This window comes from Balaenoptera acutorostrata, chromosome 12 (genome assembly GCF_949987535.1).
Source record: "Balaenoptera acutorostrata chromosome 12, mBalAcu1.1, whole genome shotgun sequence".
Lineage (NCBI taxonomy): Eukaryota > Metazoa > Chordata > Mammalia > Artiodactyla > Balaenopteridae > Balaenoptera > Balaenoptera acutorostrata.
In genome coordinates this window covers 68,823,100-68,844,942 of record NC_080075.1, presented here as the reverse complement: position 1 = coordinate 68,844,942, position 21,843 = coordinate 68,823,100, and the positions used below count along the sequence as shown (strand labels likewise).

Here is a 21,843-nt window from a genome sequence, read left to right as displayed (position 1 = left end):
GGCCAGACACTATCAAATTCTTAGAGGAAAACATAGGCAGAACACTCTATGACATAAATCAGAGCAAGATCCTTTTTGACCCAGCTCCTAGAGAAATGGAAATAAAAACAAAAATAAACAAATGAGACCTAATGAAACTTAAAAGCTTTTGCACAGTAAAGGAAACCATAAACAAGACAAAAAGACAACCCTCAGAATGGGAGAAAATATTTGCAAATGAAGCAACGGACAAAGGATTAATCTCCAAAATTTACAAGCAGCTCATGCAGCTCAATATCAAAAAAACAAACAACCCAATCCAAAAATGGGCAGAAGACCTAAATAGACATTTCTCCAAAGAAGATATACAGATTGCCAACAAACACATGAAAGAATGCTCAACATCACTAATCATTAGAGAAATGCAAATCAAAACTACAATGAGGTATCACCTCACACCAGTTAGAATGGGCATCATCAGAAAATCTATAAACAACAAATGCTGGAGAGGGTGTGGAGAAAAGGGAACCCTCTTGCACTGTTGGTGGGAATGTAAATTGATACAGCCACTATGGAGAACAGTATGGAGGTTCCTTAAAAAACTAAAATTAGAACTACCATACGACCCAGCAATCCCACTACTCGGCATATACCCTGAGAAAACCATAATTCAAAAAGAGTCATGTACCACAATGTTCATTGCAGCACTATTTACAATAGCCAGGACATGCAAGCAACCTAAGTGTCCACCGACAGATGAGTGGATAAAGAAGATGTTGTACATATATACAATGGAATATTACTCAGCCATAAAAAGAAACGAAATTGAGTTATTTGTAGTGAGGTGGATGTACATAGAGTCTGTCATACAGAGTGAAATAAGTCAGAAAGAGAAAAACAAATACCATATGCTAACACATATATACGGAATCTAAAAAAAAAAAATATGGTTTTGATGAACCTAGGGGCAGGACAGGAATAAAGATGCAGATGTAGAGAATGGGCTTGAGGACATGGGGAAGGGGAAGGGGAAGGGGAAGGGTAAGCTGGGACGAAGTGAGAGAGTGGCATGGACATATACACACTACCAAATGTAAAATAGATAGCTAGTGGGAAGCAGCCGCATAGCACAGGGAGATGAACTCGGTGCTTTGTGACCACCTAGAGGGGTGGGATAGGGAGGCTGGGAGGCAGACACAAGAGGGAGGAGATATGGGGATATATGTATATGCATAGCTGACTCACTTTGATATAAAGCAGAAGCTAACATACCATTGTAAAGCAATTATACTCCAATAAAGATGTTAAAATAGAAAAGATTATTTCCCCATTATTTTAATGATTTTTCATTTTATGTTTAAACCTTTGATACATTTGGAATTTATTTTGTTGCAAGAAATTAGATAAGAATCCAACATAATTTTTTCCTAATGTTAGTAAATTCACTAAATATCTCTTCCTCACTGACACGCATTGCCATTGATATTATACACTAAATTATCATACATATTGGTTTCTCTTCTAGACTCTTGTTTCTGTTCCATTGATCTATTTATTGTCAGTACTATGTTATTTTAATAATTGTACTTTTAAAATATGTCTTAATACTAGGTGGGGCTGTTCTTATATCATTACTTTTTTTAAGGATTTTCAAGTTACGCTTCACTGTTTATTTTTCATGTGAACTTTAAAACTAACTTGTGAAACACCCACTCCCAAATCTCACAAATGTTAGAAATACCATTGACCTTTGAACAATGGGGGTTTGAGCTGCCCAGGTCAATTTATCCATGAATTTTTTTCAATAGTAAATACTACAGTACTACACTATACAGGGTTGGTTGAATGCAGGGATGCAGAACCTCAGATAAGGAGGAATGGCGTTTACTGAGGAACCACAGATATGGAGGACTGACTATGAGGTACACATGGATTTTTCAATTGCTTGGAGGGTCAGTTTCCCTAACACCCATACTGTTCAAGGGTCAACTATACTCTTAAATTTAAAAATTAATTAAAAGAGTGAAACTGTAGAAGGAGAACCTCCAAGAGCACTCCTCCATAAAAGAAAAACAAAAAAAATGACAAAAAAATGTCAGACCTCTGGGAACCAACCAAGGCTTGCAGCAACCCAGGGAGCATTTAGGCAAGAAAAAGGCTAAATCTCAGGAAGGATGGCAAGCTTTGTGGCATTTTCAACTAACCTTAATCCCATCTCCCACTTTCCAGTTCTGCACAGCGTTGAAAAGTAACAGCTTCCATTCCCAGGATTGGAGGGAGCAAAACAGGGCTTGAGCTCTTTCAAAGCCCCATTTCCAAAGAGAAGTCATTATTTTACCTGTCTGGTAGTTCCCTGAAAGACTCCACTCAAAAGGCTTGTCTTTAGTCCACCTCACTCAAAGCTACCTAGTGCTAAAACTTTCTGGGGATGGGGGGATGTTTTTGAATGTTTTAGCAGCACAGTGGCCTGAGGTAATGGATAACAGGTGGGGCAAATATTAGACTAATCAAAAAGCTTAAAAGGAAAGACTGAGGAATGAGATGCCCATAGGGGCTTTGAAAATCTCATACATATTTCTGGGAATCTAGACAGTCATGCACATGCATAGGGCCATGCACACACTCAAAAGAAGACCTGAAAATGTCCTAAGCTCTCACCTCTGATTGACCTTGAGGTCTGTGCAAGTAGCAAGTGAGGCCAAAGCAGAGTTGTAATCTATATGAGTGGTTGTTGAAGGACTTCTCTAAGATGCACACAGAGGCCCTCGGCAAAGACTGGGAGACTTATTGGTCCCAGGTGTTTAAGGAAATCTCTGTCTGATCATTAATTGGTCATTAAGAAAACCACGTAGTGACTTCAGTGGCCACACCAACCAAGAAAAAGGCTTCATAGAATGAGTTCAGAAAAGCTACTAGGCAAACAGCAACAACAAACCCTGGGAGGCAGAGAGAATCTGATTTCCAGAGTTGCTACACAGTATTATTTGAAATGCTTAGTTTTCAACAATAAAGTATGGAACATGCAAAGAAACAAGAAACTATGACCCATACATAGGGAAAAATGCAACCAATTGACACTGTCTCTGAGAAACCCAGACATTGGACTTACTGGGCAAAAACTTTAAATTGACTATTTTAAATAAGTTCAAAGGGCTAAGGAAACCATGTCTAAAGAACTAAATGAATTTATAAGAATGAGAGACTATCAAATAGAGAAGATCAATAGAGATCAAAATTATAAAAAGGAACCAAATAAAAATGTGGAGTTGAAAAGTATAACAACTGAAATGAAAATTTCACCAGAGGGACTTAGCAGTAGACCTGAGCAGGCAGAAGAAACAATCAATGAAATTGAAGATAGGTTAATTGAATTATTCTAGTCTGAGGAATAGAGAGAAAAAAGAATAGAGAAAAATAAACAGAGGTTCAGAAGTCTTTAGGACACAGAGATAATGACAAAGAGACAGAAAGAATATGTGCAGAAATAATGTCCAGTGCTTGCTTCGGCAGCACATATACTAAAATTGGAATGATACAGAGAAGATTAGCATGGCCCCTGCGCAAGGATGACATGCAAATTCGTGAAGCATTCCATATTTTTTAATAGGCAGTTTATCTGAAAAAGAATTCAGAATAATGATAGTAAAGATGATCTAAAATCTTGGAAAAAGAATAGACAAAATGCAAGAAACAATTAACAAGGACCTACAAGAACTAAAGAGGAACCAAGCAACTATGAACAACACAATAAATGAAATTAAAAATACTCTAGAAGGGATCAATAGCAGAATAACTGAGGCAGAAGAATGGATAAGTGACCTGGAAGATAAAATAGTGGAAATAACTACTGCAGAGCAGAATAAAGAAAAAAGAATGAAAAGAACTGAGGACAGTCTCAGAGACATCTGGGACAACAATAAACGCACCAACATTCAAATTATAGGGGTCCCAGAAGAAGAAGAGAAAAAGAAAGGGACTGAGAAAATATTTGAAGACATTATAGTTGAAAACTTCCCTAATATGGGAAAGGAAATAGTTAATCAAGTCCTGGAAGCACAGAGAGTCCCATACAGGATAAATCCAAGGAGAAACACACCAAGACACATATTAATCAAACTATCAAAAATTAAATATAAAGAAAACATATTAAAAGCAGCAAGGGAAAAACAACAAATAACACACAAGGGAATCCCCATAACGTTAACAGCTGATCTTTCAGGAGAAACTCTGCAAGCCAGAAGGGAGTGGCAGGACATATTTAAAGTGATGAAGGAGAAAAACCTACAACCAAGATTACTCTACCCAGCAAGGATCTCATTCAGATTTGATGGAGAAATTAAAACTTTTACAGACAAGCAAAAGCTGAGAGACTTCAGCACCACCAAACCAGCTTTACAACAAATGCTAAAGGAACTTCTCTAGGTAAGAAACACAAGAGAAGGAAAACACCTACAATAAAAAACCCAAAACATTTAAGAAAATGGGAATAGGAACATACATATCAATAATTACCTTAAATGTAAATGGATTAAATGCTCCCACCAAAAGACACAGACTGGCTGAATGGATACAAAAACAAGATCCGTATATATGCTGTCTACAAGAGACCCACTTCAGACCTAAGGACACATACACACTGAAAGTGAGGGGATGGAAGAAGATATTCCACGCAAATGGAAATCAAAAGAAAGCTGGAGTAGCAATTCTCATATCAGACAGAATAGACTTTAAAATAAAGACTATTACAAGAGACAAAGAAGGACACTATATAATGATCAAGGGATCGATCCAAGAAGAAGATATAAAGATTGTAAATATTTATGCACCCAACATAGGAGCACCCCAATACATAAGGCAAATACTAACAGCCATAAAAGGGGAAATAGACAGTAACACAATCATAGTAGGGGACTTTAACACCCCACTTTCACCAATGGACAGATCATCCAAAATGAAAATAAATAAGGAAACACAAGCTTTAAATAATACATTAAACAAGATGGACTTCATTGATATTTATAGGACATTCCACCCAAAAACAACAGAATACACATTTTTCTCAAGTGCTCATGGAAGATTCTCCAGGATAGATCATATCTTGGGTCACAAATCAAGCCTTGGTAAATTTAAGAAAATTGAAATCGTATCAAGTATCTTTTCCGACCACAATGCTATGAGCCTACATATCAATTACGGGAAAAAAATCTGTAAAAAATACAAACACATGGAGGCTAAACAATACACTACTTAATAACCAAGAGATCACTTTAGAAATCAAAGAGAAAATCAAAAAATACCTAGAAACAAATGACAATGAAAACACAGTGACACAAAACCTATGGGATGCAGCAAAAGCAGTTCTAAGAGGGAAGTTTATAGCAATACAATCCTACCTTAAGAAACAAGAAACATCTCAAATAAACAACCTAACCTTACACCTAAAGCAATTACAGAAAGAAAAAAAAAAAACCCCAAAGTTAGCAAACGGCAAGAAATCATAAACATCAGATCAGAAATAAATGAAAAAGAAATGAAGGAAACGATGGCAAAGATCAACAAAACTAAAAGCTGGTTCTTTGAGAAGATAAACAAAATTGATAAACCGTTAGCCAGACTCATCAAGAAAAAAAGGGAGAAGACTGAAATCAATAGAATTAGAAATGAAAAAGGAGAAGTAACAACTGACACTGCAGAAATACAAATGATCATGAGAGATTACTACAAGCAACTATATGCCAATAAAATGGTAAACCATGTTCTTGGACTGGAAGAATCAACATTGTGAGAATGACTATACTACCCAAAGCAATCTACAGATTCAAGGTACTCCCTATCAAACTACCACTGGCATTTTTCACAGAACTAGAACAAAAAATTTCACAATTCGTATGGAAACACAAAAGACCCCGAATAGCCAAAGCAATCTTGAGAAAGAAAAACGGAGCTGGAGGAATCAGGCTCCCTGACTTCAGACTATACTACAAAGCTACAGTAATCAAGACAGTATGGTACTGGCACAACAACAGAAATAGAGATCAATGGAACAGGATAGAAAGCCCAGAGATAAACCCACGAACATATGGTCACCTTATCTTTGATAAAGGAGGCAAGAATATACAATGGAGAAAAGACAGCCTCTTCAATAAGTGGTGCTGGGGAAAGTGGACAGCTACATGTAAAAGAATGCAATTAGCACACTCCCTAACAGCATACACAAAAATAAACTCAAAATGGATTAAAGACCTTAATGTGAGGCCAGACACTATCAAACTCTTAGAGGAAAACATAGGCAGAACACTCTATGACATAAATCACAGCAAGATCCTTTTTGACCCAGCTCCTAGAGACATGGAAATAAAAACAAAAATAAACAAATGGGACCTAATGAAACGTAAAAGCTTTTGCACAGCAAAGGAAACCATAAACAAGACAAAAAGACAACCCTCAGAATGGGAGAAGATATTTGCAAATGAAGCAACTGACAAAGGATTAATCTCCAAAATTTACAAGCAGCTCATGCAGCTCAATATCAAAAAAACAAACAACCCAATCCAAAAATGCACTGTTGGTGGGTGCTGCATTATTGCACTGTAAATTGATACAGCCAGTACAGAGAGCAGTATGGAGGTTCCTTAAAGAGCGAAAAACAGAACTACCATACGACCCAGCAATCCCACTACTGGGCATATACCCTGAGAAAACCATAATTCAAAAAGAGTCATATACCAAAATGTTCATTGCAGCTCTATTTACAATAGCCAGGACATGGAAGCAACCTAAGTGTCCATCAGGAGATGAATGGATAAAGAAGATGTGGCACATATATACAATGGAATATTACTCAGCCATAAAAAGAAACGAAATTGAGTTATTTGTAGTGAGGTGGATGGACCTAGAGTCTGTCATACAGAGTGAAGTAAGTCAGAAAGAGAAAAATAAATACCATATGCTAACACACATATATGGAATATTAAAAAAAAAACGGTCATGGAGAACCTAGGGGCAAGATGGGAATAAAGACACAGACGTACTAGAGAATGGACTTGAGGATATGGGGAGGGGGAAGGGTAAGCTGGGACAAAGTGAGAGAGTGGCATGGACATATATATACTACCAAACGTAAAATAGATACCTAGTGGGAAGCAGCCACATAGCACAGGGAGATCAGCTCAGTGCTTTGTGACCACCTAGAGGGGTGGCATAGGGAGGGGGGGAGGGGGGGAGACACATGAGGGAAGAGATACGGGGACATATGTATATGCATAACTGCTTCACTTTGTTATAAAGTGGGATCTAACACACCATTGTAAAGCAATTATACTCCAATAAAGATGTTTTTTAAAAAAAGCTAAGGAAGAATATAAACAGCTCATGCAGCTCAGTATTACAAAAACAAACAACCCAATTCAAAAATGGTCAGAAGACCTAAATAGACATTTCTCCAAAGAAGACATACAGATGGCCAAGAGGCATATGAAAAGCTTCTCAACATCACTAATTATTAGAGAAATGCAAATCAAAACGACTATGAGGTATCACCTCACACCAGTTAGAATGTGCTTCATCAGAAAATCTACAAACAGCAAATGCTAGAGAGGGTGTGGAGAAAAGGGAACACTCTTGCACTGTTGGTGGGAATGTAAATTGATACAGCCACTATGGAGAACAGTACGGAGGTTCCTTAAAAAACGAAAAATAGAACTAACATACGATCCAGCAATCCCACTACTCAGCATATACCCAGAGAAAACCATAATTCAAAAAGACACATGTACCCCAATGTTCATTGCAGCACTCTTTACAATAGCCCGGTCATGGAAACAACCTAAATGCCCATCGACCGACAAATAGATAAAGAAGATGTGGTAAATATATACAATGGAGTATTACTCAGCCATAAAAAGGCACGAAATTGGGTCATTTGTAGAGACATGGATGGATCTGAGACTGTCATACAGAGTGAAGTAAGTCAGAAAGAGAAAAACAAATACTGTATGCTAACTCACATATGCGGAATCCAGAAAAGTGGAACAGTTGAACACTTTTGCAAGGCAGAAATAAAGACACAGATGTAGAGAACAAATGTATGGACACTAATGGGGAAAGCGGGGGTGTGTGGGGGTGTGTGTGGGATGAATTGGAAGTTTGGGATTGACATATATATACTAATATGGATAAAATAGATAACTAATAAGAATCTGCTGTGTAAAAAAAATAAATAAAATAAAATTCAAAAAAAAAAGCTAAGGAGAAAAAAATAGATATATTGCACTTCATCAAAATTAAGAACTTTTGTACAGCAAAGAACTTTATTAAGAAAGTAAATTGACAATCTACAGAATGGGAGAAAATGTTTCCAAAGCAATATCTGATTATGGTTTTATATCCAGATATATAAAGAACTACAACACAGCAACAAAGAGAAACAACTCAATTAAAAGGGCAACGGATTTGAATAGACATTACTCGAAAAAGATAAACAAATGTTCAATAAGCACATGAAAGGATGCTCAACATCTTTAGAGATTAGGAAAATGTCAACCAAAACCATAATGATATACCACTTTAAGGCAACTAGGAGGGCTATAATTTAAACAAAAAAGAAAAGAACAAGTGTTGGTGAGGAGAAATTAGAACTATTATACATTGTTGGCGGGAATGTAAAATGGTGTCGCCACTTCAAAAAAAAACAGCCTGACAGTTCCTCAGAAAGTTAAACAGAGTTACCATATGACCGAGAAATTCCACTCCTAGGTATCTACCCTAGATAAATGAAAATGTATGTTAATACAAAACTTGTACACAAATGTTCATAGCAGCATTATTCATAGTAGCCAAAAAATAGAAACAATGTCCATCAACTGATGAATAAACAAAAATGTTATAAATCCATACTGATGGCATATTATTAAACTATAAACCACATGGATGAACCTTGAAAACAGTATCTTAGGTGAAAGAAGCTAGCACAAAAGCAACATATTTTATGATTCCATTTATATGAAATATCCAGAATAGGCAAGTCCTTAGAGACAGAAAGTAGATTGAAGGTTGGCAGGGGATGGGGAATTAAGGAATGGGGAGTGACTGTTACCAGGTACAGGACTTCTTTTTGGGGTGATGAAAATATTCCGGAATTAGATAGTGGTAATGATTGCACAATTTTTTGGATATACTAAAAACCAGTGAATTGTACATTTAACATGGTGCATTTTATGATATGTGAGTTACATCTCCATTTTTTAGGTTAAGTAAGAGAAAATCCTGGCAGTGGAGCACAGAGGTTAAATTGTAGGGCCTCTTCCACTTACCAGATGGATGACCCTGTCACTTAACTTCACTACGTCTGTTTCTTCCTCTGCTCATTTCATAGCGTTGTAAGGATTAAGTGAATTAATATACTCAAAGTGCTTAGAACAGGACAAGTAATAAAAGCTGAGTAAATATGTTATTTTTGTAAACATTATCTTTATTAGGTTGTTGTTGACATTACTCTTCTATTCAGGTACAGGATGTTCCTTTCCACATATTTGGGTCTTTTTTTGTGCGTCCCTCAGTAGGTTTTAAAGTTTTTTCATATATATTTTGCACATTTTTAATGTTTAAACCCAAGGGTTTTTACAAAGGGTTTTAAAAAGTTTTTTTTCTTTTTTAAATTGTGTTACTGTAAATAGGATTTTCCATTTACATCTGTAAATGTTTTACATATACAAGAAGGCCTTTGATTTTTTAACATTTTGTTAATTTTGTTCCCAGCCACATCCTGAACTCCCTTATTATTTATAATAGTTTTTCAGTATATTTTCCAGGTCTATCAGCATCTGCAAATAATGTTACACTCCTCTCTTTAAAAAGAATCTGGAAGCATTTGTTCTTTGACCATGCTCTGGAATGACATAAATAGCACCAGAATTACCCATATTTAAATATTTGGTAGAAGCCCTTTGTGAAATCTACCTTGGACTGTATTATTGGGAGGAGGAGTTGTTAATATTATTGATCATATTTCTATTTCTCTCATGGTAATTGGTTTGTTTAGATTATCTACACCTTCTGGGGCATCCTAATAAATTCTGGAAATTTTATATTTTCATAGAAAATCATGCATATTATTCAAGCTTTTGAATGCATCTGTAAAAAACTAAGATAGTATTTTATGACACTTTTAAACTTCAGTATATTTGCTTATTACTCCATCATCACAAGGATTCTATATGCTGTCTTTTCATAGCCACAGATGTATGCCTACCCTCTTCCGACCCCTGGTAACCACTAATCTGTTCTCCCTTTCCATAGTTTTATCATTTCAAGAATATTACGTAAATGGACTCATACATATGTAACCTTTGATATCAGCTTTCTTCACTCAGCATATCTCCCTCAAGATTCATCCAAGCCCTAAGACATATTTGTTAGTGAAAAAAGAAAGCTGTAAAATAGTATCTAAAATTTGCCACCTTTTCATAATCAAGAAAGGGAAATAAGTATATGCATATTTGCTTATTTTTATAAAAGCTTTATTAAGATAAAATTAACATACCTAAAATTCACCCTTTTAAAGTGCACAATTCAGTGTTTTTTAGTATATTCACAAAAGTGTGCAGCCATCACCACTATCTAATTCCAGAACATCTTCATTACCACAAAAAGGGACTCCATACCTAGTGGCAGTCAATCCCAATTTCTCCCACTCCCTAGCCCCTGGAAACCAGCGATCTATTGCTAATATCTGTCTGAAAGGATTTGCCTGTTCTGAATATTTCATATAAATGGAATCATATAATATGTGGTCTTTTGTGACTGACTTCTTTCATTTAGCATAATGTTTTCAAGGGTCATCCATGTTGTATCACTACTTAATTTCATTTTTATAGCCAAATAATAGTTAATTGTATGGATATATGACATTTTGTTTACCCATTTGTCAGCTCTTAGAAATTTGGGTTGTTTCCACTTATTTATTTTAACATCTTTATTGGAGTATAATTGCTTTACAATGTTGTGTTACTTTCTGCTGTATAACAAAGTGAATCAGCTATATGTATACATATATCCCCATATCCCCACCCTCTTGCATCTCGCGCCTACCCTCCCTATCCCACCCCTCTAGGTGGTCACAAAGCACCGAGCTGATCTCCCTGTGCTGTGCAGCTGCTTCCCACTAGCTATCTATTTTACATTTGGTAGTGTATATATCTCTATGCTACTCTCTCACTTTGTCCCAGCTTACCCTTCCCCCTCCCCATGTCCTCAAGTGCATTCTCTACATCTGTGTCTTTATTCCTATCCTGCCCCTAGGTTCATCAGAACTTTTTCTTTTTTTTTTAGATTCCATATATATATGTGTTAGCATACGGTATTTGTTTTCTCTTTCTGACTTACTTCACTCTGTATGACAGACTCTAGGTCCATCCACCTCACTACAAATAACTCAATTTCGTTTCATTTTATGGTTGAGTAATATTCCATTGTATATATGTGTCACATCTTCTTTATCCATTCACTGTCAATGGAACTTAGGTTGATTCCATGTCCTGGCTATTGTAAATAGTGCTGTAATGAACATTGTGGTACATGTCTCTTTTTGAATTATGGTTTTCTCAGGGTATATGCCCAGTAGTGGAATTGCTGGGTCATATGGTAATTCTATTTTTAGTTTTTTAAAGAACCTCCATACTGTTCTCCATAGTGGCTGTATCAATTTACATTCCCACCAACAGTGCAAGAGGGTTCCCTTTTCTCCACGCCCTCTCTGGCACTTATTGTTTGTAGATTTTTTGATGATGGCCATTCTGACTGGTGTGAGGTGATACCTCATTGTAGTTTTGATTTGCGTTTCTCTAATGATTACTGATGTTGAGCATCCTTTCATGTGTTTCTTGGCAATCTGTATATCTTCTTTGGAGAAATGACTTTTTAGGTCTTCTGCCCATTTTCGGATTGGGTTGTTTGTTTTTTTGATATTGAGCTGCATGAGCTGCTTGTATATTTTGGAGATTAATCCTCTGTCAGTTGCTCTGTTTGGAAATATTTTCTCCCATTCTGAGGGTGGTCTTTTCATCTTGTTTATGGTTTTCTTTCATGTGTTTGTTGGCAATCTGTATATCTTCTTTGGAGAAATGTCTATTTAGGTCTTCTGCCCATTTTTGGATTGGGTTGATTGCTTTTTTATTATTGAGCTGCATGAGCTGCTTGTAAATTTTGGAGATTAATCCTCTGTCAGTTGCTTCATTTGCAAATATCTTCTCCCATTCTGAGGGTTGTCTTTTGGTCTTGTTTATGGTTTCCTTTGCTGTGCAAAAGCTTTTACGTTTCATTAGGTCCCATTTGTTTATTTTTGTTTTTATTTCCATTTCTCTAGGAGCTGGGTCAAAAAGGATCTTGCTGTGATTTATGTCATAGAGTGTTCTGCCTTTGTTTACCTCTAAGGGTCTTATAGTGTCTGGCCTTACATTGAGGTCTTTAATCCATTTTGAGTTTATTTTTGTCTATGGTGTTAGGAAGTGTTCTAATTTCATTCTTTTACATGTAGCTGTCCAGTTTTCCCAGCACCCCTTATTGAAGACGCTGTCTTTTCTCCATTGTATATTCTTGCCTCCTTTATCAAAGATAAGGTGACCATATGTGCATGGGATTATCTCTGGGCTTTCTATCCTGTTCCATTGATCTATATTTCTGTTGTTGTGTCAGTACCATACTGTCTTGAATACTGTAGCTTTGTAATATAGTCTGAAGTCAGGGAGTCTGATTCTTCCAGCTCCATTTTTTTCCCTCAAGACTGCTTTGGCTATTCGGGGACTTTTGTGTTTCCATACGAATTGTGAAATTTTTTGTTCTAGTTCTGTGAAAAATGCAAGTGGTAGTTTGATAGGGATTGCATTGAATCTGTAGATTGCTTTGGGTAGTATAGTCATTTTCACAATATTGATTCTTCCAATTCAAGAACATGGTATATATCTCCATCAGTTTGTATCATCTTTAATTTCTTTCATCAGTGTCTTATAGTTTTCTGCATACAGGTCTTTCGTCTCCTTAGGTAGGTATATTCCTAGGTATTTTATTCTTTTTGTTGCAATGGTAAATGGGAATCATTCCTTAATTTCTCTTTCAGATTTTTCATCATCAGTGTATAGGAATGCAAGAGATTTCTGTGCATTAATTTTGTATCCTGCTACTTTACCAAATTCATTGCTTAGCTCAAGTAGTTATCTGGTAGCATTTTTAGGATTCTCTATGTATAGTATCATGTCATCTGCAAACAAGGACAGTTTTACTTCTTTTCTGATTTGGATTCCTTTTATTTCTTTTTCTTCTCTGATTGCTGTGGCTAAAACTTCCAAAACTATGTTGAATAATAGTAGTGGGAGTGCACAAACTTGTCTTGTTCCTGATCTTAGAGGAAATGGTTTCAGTTTTTCACCATTGAGAACGATGTTGGCTGTGGGTTTGTCATATATGGCCTTTATGATGTTGAGGTATGTTCCCCCTATGTCTACTTTCTAGAGAGTTTTTATCATAAATGGGTGTTGAATTTTGTCAAAAACTTTTTCTGCATCTATTGAGATTATCATACAGTTCTTATCCTTCAATATGTCAATATGGTGTATCACATTAATTGATTTGTGTATACTGAAGAATCCTTGCATTCCTGGGATAAACCCCACTTGATCATGGTGTATGATCCTTTTAATGTGCTGTTGGATTCTGTTTGCTAGTATTTTATTGAGGATTGTTGTATCTATGTTCATCAGTGATATTAGCCTGTACTTTTCTTTTTTGGGACATCTTTGTCTGGTTTTGGTATCAGGGTGATGGTGGCCTCGTAGAATGAGTTTGGGAGTGTTCCTCCCTCTGCTAATTTTGGAAGAGTTTGAGAAGGATAGGTGTTAGCTCCTCTCTAAATGTTTGATAGAATTCACCCATGAAGTCATCTCGTCCTGGGCTTTTGTTTTTTGAAAGATTTTTAATTACAGTTTCAATTTCAGTGCTTGTGATTGGTCTGTTTATATTTTGTATTTCTTCCTGGTTCAGTCTTGGAAGGTTGTGCTTTTCTAAGAATTTGTCCATTTCTTCCAGGTTGTCCATTTTATTGGCATATAGTTGCTTGTAGTAATCTCTCATGATCCTTTTACTTCTTCAGTGTCAGTTGTTACTTCTCCTTTTTCATTTCTAATTCTATTGATTTGAGTCTTCCCCTTTTTTTTCTGATGAGTCTGGCCAAAGGTTTATCAATTTTGTTTATCTTCTCAAAGAACCAGCTTTTAGTTTTATTGATCTTTGTTATTGTTTCCTTCATTTCTTTTTCATTTATTTCTGATCTGATGTTTATGATTTCTTTCCTTCTGCTTATTTTGGGGTTTTTTTGTTCTTCTTCTCTAATTGCTTTAGGTGTAAGGTTAGGTTGTTTATTTGAGATGTTTCTTGTTCCTTGAGGTAGGATTGTATTGCTATAAAGTTCCCACTTAGAACTCCTTTTGCTACATCCCATTGGTTTTGGGCCATTGTGCTTTCATTGTCATTTGTTTCTAGGTATTTTTTGATTTCCTCTTTGATTTTTTCAGTGATTTCTTAGTTATTTAGGAGCGTATTGTTTAGCCTTCATGTGTTGTTGTTTTTTTTTACAGTTTTTTTCCTGTAATTGATATCTAGTGTCAAAGTGTTGTGGTCGGAAAAGATACTTGATATGATTTCAATTTTCTTAAATTTACCAAGGCTTGATTTGTGACCCTAGACATGACCTATCCTGGAGAATGTTCCATGAGCACTTGAGAAGAAAGTGTATTCTGTTGTTTTTGGATGGAATGTCCTATAAATATCAATTAAGTCCGTCTTGTTTAATGTGTCATTTAAAGCTTGTGTTTCCTTATGTATTTTCATTGTGGATGATCTGTTCATTGGTAAAAGTGGGGTATTAAAGCCCCCTACTATTATTTTGTTACTGTTGATTTCCCTTTTATGGCTGTTAGCATTTGCCTTATGTATTGAGGTACTCCTATGTTGGGTGCATAAATATTTACAATTGTTATATCTTCTTCTTGGATTGATCCCTTTATCATTATGTAGTGTCCTTCTTTGTCTCTTGTAACATTCTTTATTTTAAAGTCTATTTTATCTGATATGAGAATTACTACTCCAGCTTTCTTTTGATTTCCATTCGCATGGAATATCTTTTTTCCATCCCTTCACTTTCAGTCTGTATGTGTCCCTAGGTGTGAAGTGGGTCTCTTGTAGACAGAGACAGCAGCATACATACGGTCTTGTTTTTGTATCCATTCAGCCAGTCTATATCTCTTGGCAGGAGCATTTAATCCATTTACATTTAAGGTAACTATTGATATCTATGTTCCTATTATCATTTTCTTAATTGTTTTGGGTTCGTTTCTGTATGTCTTTTCCTTCTCTTGTGTTTCCTGCCTAGAGAAATTCCTTTAGCATTTGTTGTAAAACAGGTTTGGTGGTGCTGATTTCTCTTAACTTTTGCTTGTCTGTAAAGTTTTTAATTTCTGCATTGAGTCTGAATGAGATCCATGCTGGGTAGAGTAATCTTGGTTGAAGTTTTTTCCCTTTCCTCACTTTTTTTTTTTTTTAATAAATTTATTTATTTATTTATTTATTTTTGGCTGTGTTGGGTCTTCGTTTCTGTGAGAGGGCTTTCTCTAGTTGTGGCGAGTGGGGGCCACTCTTCATCATGGTGCATGGGCCTCTCACTATCGCGGTCTCTCTTGTTGCAGAGCACAGGCTCCAGATGCGCAGGCTCAGTAGTTGTGGCTCACGGGCCCAGTTGCTCCGCGGCATGTGGGATCTTCCCAGACCAGGGCTCGAACCCATGTCCCCCACATTGGCAGGTGGACTCTCAACCACTGCACCACCAGGGAAGCCCCCCTTTCCTCACTTTAAATATGTCCTGCCACTCCCTTCTGGCTTGCAGAGTTTCTGCTGAAAGATCAGCTGTTAACTTTATGGGGATTCTTTTGTATGTTATTTGTTGCTTTTCCCTTGCTGCTATTAATATTTTTTCTTTGTATTTAATTTTTGATAATTTGATTAATATGTGTCTTGGCATGTTTCTCCTTGAATTTATTATCCTGTATGGGAGTCCCTGCACTTCCTGGACTTGATTGACTATTTCCTTTCCCATGTTAGGGAAGTTTTCAAGTATAATCTCTTCAAATATTTTCTCAGACCCTTTCTTTTCCTCTTCTTCTTCTGGGACCCCTATAATTCGAATGTTGCTGCATTTAATGTTGTCCCAGAGGTCTCTGAGACCATCCTAAATTCTTTTCATCCTTTTTTCTTTATTCTGCTCTATGGTAGTTATTTCCACTCTTTTATCTTCCAGGTCACTTATCCATTCTTCTGCCTCAGTTATTCTGTTATTGATTCCTTCTAGAGAATTTTTAATTTCATTTATTGTATTGTTCATTATTGTTTGTTTGCTCTTTAGTCCTTCTAGGTCCTTGTTAAATGTTTCTTGTATTTTCTCCATTCTGTTTCTGAGATTTTGGATCATCTCTACTATCATTACTCTGAGTTGTTTTTCAGGTAGACTGATTATTTCCTCTTCATTTGTTTGGTCTGGTGGGTTTTTATTTTGCTCCTTCATCTGCTGCATATTTCTCTGTCTTCTCATTTTCTTTAACTTACTGTGTTTGGGGTCTCCTTTTCACAGGCTGCAGCTTCATAGTTCCTGTTGTTTTTTGTGCCTGCCCCCAGTGGGTAAGGTTGGTTCAGTGGCTTGTGTAGGCTTCCTGATGGAAGGGATTGGTGCCTGTGGTCTGGTGGGTGGGGCTGGATCTTGTCTTTCTGTTGTGCAGGGCCACATCCAGTGGTGTGTTTTGGGATGTCTGTGAACTTAGTATGATTTTAGGAAGTCTCTCTGCTAATGGGTGAGGTTGTGTTTCTGTCTTGTTAGCTGTTTGGCATGGGGTGTCCAGCACTGGAGCTTGCTGGCTGTTGGGTGAAGCCAGGTCTTAGCGTTTAGGTGGAGATCTCTGGGAGAGCTCTTGCCGATTGATATTACATGGGGCTGGGAGGTCTCTGGTCGTCCAATGTCCTGAACTCAGCTCTCCCACCTCGGAGGCTCAGGCCTGACACCAGGCCAGAGCACCAAGACTCTGTCAGCCACATGGCTCAGAGGAAAGGCAGAAAAAAAAAAAAAAAAGGAAAAAAATAAAATAAAAATATAAAAAATAAAATAAAAATTTTTAAATTATTAAAATAAAAAAATTAAATTAAAAAAAGAGCAGCCAAACCAATAAACAAATCCACCAATGATAACAAGTGCTAAAAAAGTAAACTAAGATTAGCATAAAAATCATAAACAAATCAGTAGCAGACAGCAAACCCCAAGTCTACAGTTGCTCCCAAAGTCCACCACCTCAATTTTGGGACAATTCTTTGTCTATTCAGGTATTCCACAGATGCAGGGTTCATCAAGTTGATTGTGGGGATTTAATCCCTGCTCCTGAGGCTGCACAGAGAAATTTCCCTTTCTCTTCTTTGTTGGCACAGCTCCTGGTGTTCAGTTTTGGTTTTGGCCCCAACTCTGCGTGTAGGTTGCCCTCAGGCATCTGTTCCCCACCCAGACAGGACGGGGTTAAAGCAGCTGCTGATTATGGTGCTCTTGCTCACTCAGGCCAGGGAGAGGGAGGGGTATGGTAGTCTTAATTGGAATGTGGGGCAAGCCTGCAGCATCAGAGGCTGGCTTGACGTTGCAACCGCCTGAGGCATGCTGTGTGTTCTCCCGGGGTTGTTGTCTCTAGATCACGGGACCCTGGCAGTGGTGGGCTGCACAGGCTCCAGGGAGGTGTGGATAGTGACCTGTGCTTGCACACAGGATTCTTGGTGGCAGCAGCAGCAGCGTTAGCGTCTCATGCCCGTCTCTGGGGTCCAAGCTGATAGCCACGGCTCACGCCCATCTCTGGAGCTCGCTTAGGCAGTGCTCTGCCTTCTGTGGGCACATGGAGAAGGAATCCTCTCTCCTCGTGCACCTCAAAACCATGGTCTCTTGCCTCTTTGGCAGGTCCAGACTTTTCCCCAGACTCCCTCCCTGCTAGCTGTGGTGCACTAGCCCCCTCAGGCTGTCTTCACACAGCCAACTCCAGTCCTCTCCCTGGAGTCTGATCTCTGAAGCCCAAACCTCAGCTCCCACCCTGCACCCACCCCGAAGGGTGAGCAGACAAGCCTCTCGGGCTGGTGAGTGCTGGTTGGCACTGATCCTCTGTGTGGGAATCTCTCCGCTTTGCCCTCCGCACCCCTGTTGCTGCGCTCCCCTCTGTGGCTCCAAAGCTTCCCCCACCCCACCCCACCCCCATCTCTGCCAGTGAAGGGGCTTCCTAGTGTGTGGAAACCTTTCCTCCTTCACAGCTCCCTCCCCGAGGTGCAGGTCCCTTCCCTATTCTTTTGTCTCTGTTTTCTCTTTTTTCTTTTGCCCTTCCCAGGTATGTGGGGAGTTTCTTGCTTTTTGGGAAGTCTGAGGTCTTCTGCCAGTGTTCAGTAGGTGTTCTGTAGGAGTTGTTCCACATGTAAATGTATTTTTGATGTATTTGTGGGGAGGAAGGTGATCTCCACGTCTTACTCCTCCACTATCTTGAAGGTCCCTCTCTGTTTCCACTTTTTAACTACTATGAATAATGCTGCTATGAATATTCACATCTAAGGTTTATGTGTATGTATGTTTTCATTTTTCTCAGATAGATACCTAGGAGTGGAATTTTGGGGTCTTATGGTTAACATTTTGAGGAATTGACAAAATGTTTACCAAAGTGACCATATTAGCTTACTTCCCCGCCCCCCCCCAAAAAAAACCCTGAAAGGATAAATGAGAAAGTAATTTTAAAAGATACTTACCTATAAAGGGCAGAAGGATGGGAGGGGATAAAGAGTGGAAGGGATTGACATGAAGTGAAACATTGCTGAATTTACCTTCTTCATATAGTTTTGAACTTTTGACCATGTAAATGCCTTTAAATACAAAAAAAGATATCAAATATCAAATATCAAAAAGTGAAGAAAGCAAATTGTAAAACTGAAAACAAACCAAAATATCGATATGAACCCAACTGTATATAAAACCAGTAACACACACACACAAAGAATAATTTCAAGCGACATTTGAACATAGTGCTCTGACCATATAGCCTTAGTGGGCTATATTCATTCTAAGCACAGAAAGAATGGCAAATATATAATAAATTTTAATTTATTCTATTTTTACCAATAATAATGGTATTGTAGCTTATAAATTATTTTATGAATATTGTCAGATAGAGAAAACAAGGAAATATGTTATCTGACTAAGAACTAAGATTTTCAGTGTAGAAGACACAAATATAAAACTAAATGAAAAGTTGTAATGTTAAATTTGAATTGAAAATATCAGTATGGATCCATGACTTTTAAAACTGGCCCACTCGAAGATCTAGGAGAAATGGCACACCAGCAACAAAAACACACTAAGCAACTGGGTCTTCATTTGTAAATACCATTACCTAAAGGAAGCAGGGCACCACGGAGAAGTAGCTCATTCTAGATCAAAGTCAGGAAAAGTACAAGGTTGAGTCAGAAATGGTTTTTTGTGTTGGAAAATAAGGAAACAATTGAAGATTAAATGGGAGACAGGAGTTGTCAAAATTACATAGATGCCAACTGGAAAGGAATTCCACTGGCCAAATTTGTGACCAACTGGGTATCAAAGAGAATAATGACCATAGTTGATTATAAACATATGTAAATGGAGGTTAATCATTACTACCTCACTGGATTCTTATAAAAATTAAATAAGATGGTGTAAGAAAAATTGCCTGACACAGGATAATTGCTAAACAATTTGTTTCTCCTCCTATTTATATAGGTTACGAAGCTTTGAGGGTGTGAAGGTGGCTTAAGTTCTTAGAGGGAAAGGGTTTTAGAAGGCTAAAGAAAGCCTATTAAAAGATAGCTGTTGGCCTCCCAATGTGGCCCTGTCAGTGCCAACAATGCCCTCAAAACAAGCCCAAAGGCAAAGTCCTTGCCTTTTGAAAACCCAGGACATAGTGCATGTAGCCATTTTCCAAATTAAATCATGTATCCATCCAACCTCTACCTTCTGGACGTTATAAGTTGTTTGGTTTTTTTTTTTTTTTTTTTTTTTGTAATTCTTTTTTGTAAATTAATTAATTAATTTTTTAAATAGAACTTTAGTTGCTGCATGTGGGATCTAGTTCCCTGACCAGGGATCGAACCCTGGCCCCCTGCATTTGGAGCACAGAGCCTTAGCCACTGGATCACGAGGAAAGTCCCCAGACTGTCTAAGTCTGAATGCAAAGTCAGTACTCAATCACTTCTCATCCAAAGAGTATGTTCATCAGGACAGGCTCGCTACTATAATAAACAACTCCAGAGAGTTTCCATGTAATAAAAGCTCATTTCTTGCTTGTGTCAAGAACAGCACAATGCTGTTCAGGGGTGATGCTCTGCTCTATAATCATTGAGGATCCAGGCTTTCAGTGCATCTTCCTCCTCTGGCCAACAGACAAAGACAGCGTGGAGGATTGTGTAAAGGTTTTCTTAAGGGCCAGGCCGCGGACTACAAGTAGCACATATAACTCCCACTTTCATTCCTTTGGCGCCACCCAACTGCAACAGCGACTGGGAAATGCAGCCTAGCTGCACAGGCAAAAGACTCTGGAAAGCCAGGAGTCCTGGAGAACAAATAAGATTCTTCTGATCGGAAAAACTTTGCTATTGGAAAGCTGGGAGCCGTTTAAAATAAGTGTTTCCGTGTAGAAAGTGATAAAAACAATGGAGAGGAAGGGGAGGAGAGTCCACCCAAGAGGCTAATAACCATTAGTGCTGTGGGGGGTTGCAGGTGAGTTTCACCTTCAGATCCCAATATGGCCTGAGACTCAGTTTCCCTGGGGTTTGGAACCACTTCCCTTTAATTCCCTCCTACACGTCTAATGTACATTTTCATTCTTTTGTGTTTGTTCTGATACAGAGCCTGATAAGCACTATGTAAATATAAAGTTTTCTATCACAGCTAAGTAAATATTCATTTGGGGGGATGCTTATTGGAAAGGGTTAACTGAAATTGCAAATCCAAATTAAACTAAAGGAAAAACCTTTAAAATTACACATCTTGCATAGACTATCTCATATTTAACTAAGTCTTCTTCAAATATAAATGCTATTGCTGAGATTATCAAGCCTATTGAAGACTTCTCACTATATTAAATTTTAGACTTCATTGTCAATCAAAATAAATTCAAGTTCTATATATAAATACAAGGCTTCCATGTATACATTTACTTGTTATGTATAGTAATAACTCCTTCCTCAACCCCATCTCCCTCTTCATCCACTACCTCATTTTTCTGCTTTCCTTTACAGCAGAACTCCTCCAAAGAGTTGTCTATACTTTCCATCTGTGTCTTTTCCTCCTTATTTCCTCCCTCTCCCCCAATAAAAACTGATCTTGGCGAGACCACCACAGACCTCCACATTTCCAAATCCAAGAGCCAATTTTCAGCTCTCTTCTTATTTGACAAGTTAATCACTCCATCCTTCTGGAAACACTGTCTTTACTCAGCTTCCAGCACACCACTTTCTCTTGATTCTTCTCCTACCTCACTGATTTCTCTTCATTTTCGATTGCTGGTTTCTCTTCATCTCCTTGACCTCTAAATATGGGAGTACCCCAGGGCTCAGGACTCTTTCTTTCTTTATTTACAGCCATTGTAGATGTGATCACATCTAGTCTCATACCTTCTAATATCATCTGTAGAATGACAACTCCCAAATTTATGCCTCCAGGCAGGATGTCTGCTGTCCTTGAACTCAGACTCATGTAGCCAACTTCCTACTAGACATCTAATTAAAGGACAT

The 21,843-nt window shown here is 37.7% G+C and overlaps 1 protein-coding gene and 1 non-coding gene across 2 annotated transcripts in view; one reads left to right on the top strand and one right to left on the bottom strand.

Annotated features, from left to right (window-relative positions):
• The window catches only part of SRD5A2 (steroid 5 alpha-reductase 2), a 55,872-nt gene that overhangs the window by 11,149 nt on the left and 22,880 nt on the right, over positions 1-21,843 (bottom strand). The window lies entirely within an intron of this gene.
• On the top strand, positions 3,474-3,580 carry LOC114239041 (U6 spliceosomal RNA). Its single transcript, XR_003624243.1, has one exon. It is a non-coding gene; the product is annotated as a U6 spliceosomal RNA (small nuclear RNA).